Here is a 3,883-nt window from a genome sequence, read left to right as displayed (position 1 = left end):
ATCTAGGAATACATCAAAGCTTCAAATTCTGGGGCCCGCAGGGCATCTCTCGGCATCGCCGCGGGCCTGCGTTCGAGACCCTTTTGCAACTGATCCAGATCATTCATGACCTGGCGAACGAATATCATCACGGAAGCAAAGACGTGGTACGACCCATCCGCTCACCAGCTTGGCACTTTATGACAATGTAGTTGGCAATGTTTCTGATTCTTTCCCTGATTTGGCCCTTTTCTTGGAGTAGCCGACTTATCTGTTGGGTACGAGCCTCTAGCACCTAAGAATCCTGGAGGTGAAGGTCTTGTAACAATTTTATTTCCTTTTCCATCTCAGCGATTAACCCATAACACTGTTCTCTCTCGGCCCGAAATTCTTTGTCCTGCCGAGCTGCCTTTTCTTCAAGAGTATTCATTTTTCTTTTCATGTTAGCAATGGTTCCCTCATAGTTCTTCTTCATTTGTTGTACAAACTGGGCCCTTTCCTCGGTCTTCTTTGCCCATTGTGCCCGAAGTTTTTCCACGTTTCCCTCGGATTTTTCTAATTCCTCCTGACAGTCCAAAACTTGTTTCTTCAAACCTTTTATCAATCTCTCGTCGGATAGACTTCTTTCCCGATTCCTGGCATCTACTTTCATTTGCTGAATTTGGGCTTTGAGAGCTTCATTCTCCTGGGCCAATTTCTTCTTATCACCTTCGTCGGATGCGGCTTGCAAGGTGTTTTCAAACCGGAGCTCCTGAACCTGTTTTTCCAAGGCTCCTATTCGGGCCCTGTACTCTTTTTCCTTGGCTAACCAATCCCATTGCACCTGAGCCTCGTTAGTGAATTGTTGCACATGTGGCCTTTTGGCAGGTCTCTCAGGAATTTGAAATCTTTTACCAAACCAGACCAAGTATTTGGGATCTACCTCACCCCTGGCTCGGTCCTGTACTATAGTCTTGGGTTCAAGGTACCTGCACTCACTCCATATCTTTCGAATTCTGCCTTCAGGGAATGCAGCTTTCGGGCCCAATTCGATAACTTGCTCGCTCAGGTCTTCATCGTTGTGCACTGTCTGGAATCTTCCAAATTGCCACAGAACTCGGTAAGGAGCATAAGGCTGTATGCTTCGAATACCCATCAAAAGAATATAAGGGACCTCTGTTGATGTGTATACAGCTTCAGTAGCACGAAGCCATCCATAAGCCCATTCAACTTTATCTGCGTCAAGGATCTTAAGCATGACGACCAAGCCTCAGTACCCTCAGGGAATTCAATACCTGTTACCCGGGTCTCAAATTCTGCAATACAACTCAATCCAGTTAAGCCATAGTTCATATAGCTTGTGCGGTGACAGAGGTGTTCCTGTATCCACAATTGTAAGAGCAAATTGCAACCTTGAAAGAATTTTTCCCCTTCCCGACATTTGGTCAAAGCTCGGTACATTTCTGCTACAATCAGGGGAACCACCGTGCTAGTAGGCTTTTTCATGGCAACATCTAGCATCCCTACCAAGCCAAGGTCTATGTGACCGTCCTTTCTAGGACAAATTACCACTCCCAGAAAGGCCACCATGAAGGCTAATCCCTGTCGGGCTTCCTATTTGTCTTTATTTCCAGCATGTGTCAATCCTGTGTTGGGTTCCTCGAAACCCTTGGGGTTACCATACCGGTGATATAAGAAATGCAGTGTGCAACACCCTTCCGCCAGATACAGGTCTTGAATATCCCGGCTAATGTTCAACAAATCCAAAAACCTATGAAGGGTTACCGGTCGTGGGGCTAGTGGGTATCTACCTCGGAGGTTCCCATTGAGACCGGCGTATCCGGCAATCTCTTCTAATGTAGCTGTGAGTTCAAAATCTGAAAACCGGAATACATTACGAATCGGATCCCAGAATGGTATCAATGCCTCAATAATATCTTTTCTTGGTTTGATGTTCAGCAAGTCGACGAGACCACCCAAACTTTTGACCACGGTATCTCTACTTCCCTTTCCAAAATCATGCCACCACATGTGAAGTTTTAAAGGGATCTCGCTCAGGACTGAGAAGGTTTCGATGTTACTTGAATCCATCCTGCACATTTATTAGGGGACTTTAATGACTTATTTTGAAAAAATGACTATTTGTGCAAAAATTCTTTATTTAAAAAACAGGCTTTGGATTTGCAAATACGGCCTTTCAGCACTTCTGGGAGGAAGATTTTAAGGTTGTGCCCGCAAACCACGTAAAAATGACTCAGGGTGGCTATTCTTGCAAAAACGGCCCTCCGGCGTCCTTTTGGGGACATTCGGCTTATTTTAGACAAGAATGGCATCACCCGACTTATTTATGACAAAAATTAAAATTGACATTTTTTGGCTATTTTTGCAAAAAGGGATGGTTGGACCCGATGAGGGTTGCCTACGTATCTCACATCCGGTGAGAATCAAACCGGCGTAGTTCGGGCAAATAAACCTAACTATTTTTTGAAAATCGGACTCTTTTGTTTTTGTTGGCAAACACACTATTTCTGTAAGCAAAATTCATTTTTCATGTTTTCTTTTTCAGTGGCAAATAAACAAACTAATTTGAAAATAAAACTCTTTTTTTGTTTGTCTTTTCCATTGGTAAAAAAAAACTACTTTTCTTCTTTCTTTTTTTTTTCTTTTCAAAAATCCGGCAGCATTTCGGCACTACTTGGACACTGGTTTTTCAAAACTAGCGGTTATCCTCACTTAGTCCCAACACTGCTTATTTTCATAATTCACTCATTTAGACAAGCCGGTCAACATGCAAAGCCGAGCAAATAAATGCGCAAGTAGCACGTAAGATGCATCAGGATGGTCCATTATTTCAGGTCACCTGTCCTAGACGGACCCAACCCCTGTGTTGAGTCCCCTAAGTCAAATGCACATGATGCAAACAAACGTTCCTACTGGGGATCCGGCATGAAGTTTTGTTCTTCTAGGTTTAAACCCTAGGTTTATTGGTCTAGACCTGGCTTACCCGAGCGGACAACTCGGGCCGAGGGGGAGGCAGCGTACCGGGGATACAGAAGCTCCGCCGGCTTTGCAACTTATCCTAAACCTCGTTCTAAATGGGAAAAGACTCTAAATAGAAGAGAAGCTACACGAAGTGCACCCTTCTCCATGATGTAGAAGACTCAGAAAGAGGAAGGGATTCGCGACAGTTTCTATATACAATTTCAACAAATATCAAAGCGGTAAAACATTTAGCACATATAGCATGGAACATGTAGAAAAATCAAATAAAGCCAAATATAACAATTTAACTGAGCTCGAATTCTTGAACCCTGAACCGAAATTCTGGGTTCTTGTCCCCAGCAGAGTCGCCAGAGCTGTCACACCTCCTTTTTCGACTAATACACCCCCGAAAAGGTGTAAAGGAGTTTTTCCAATTAAAGGACAATCGAAACCGGATTCGTTTTATTTAAGATTCAGAGTCGCCACTTGGGAGATTTATGGTGTCCCAAGTCACCGGTTTGAATCCCGAATCGAGAAAAAGGTTTGACTCTGTTTAACAATCGCGAACCAGAAATCCGGGTAAGGAATTCTGTTAACCCGGAAGAAGGGGTTAGGCACTCCCAAGTTCCGTGGTTCTAGCACGGTCACTCAACTGCTATATTTGGCTAAAGTCTGATTTTTAATACATGTTATCCTATTGCAATTTTAGAATTGTTTAATCGCTTTTAGTTAGTTTTTATGAAAGTGAACGTCGTTTAATAGCGTGTTTTTGAATCACATCACATGAAATGCACCCGGATCCTTGACACCTCTTATTCAACGTTTTGGGATTTGGATTTGGGTCGCATGAAATGCACACCCGTAGTTAAGAAGGTAATATTATTAAAATGCGCGCCTAAAGTGTCTAGCATTTTATTATCGTTGCGGGAGACCGTGAAAATTC

This window comes from Nicotiana attenuata, chromosome 8 (genome assembly GCF_001879085.1).
Source record: "Nicotiana attenuata strain UT chromosome 8, NIATTr2, whole genome shotgun sequence".
Taxonomy (NCBI): domain Eukaryota; kingdom Viridiplantae; phylum Streptophyta; class Magnoliopsida; order Solanales; family Solanaceae; genus Nicotiana; species Nicotiana attenuata.
The sequence above is the reverse complement of the archived record's forward strand: the minus strand, read 5'-3'. Positions refer to the sequence as shown.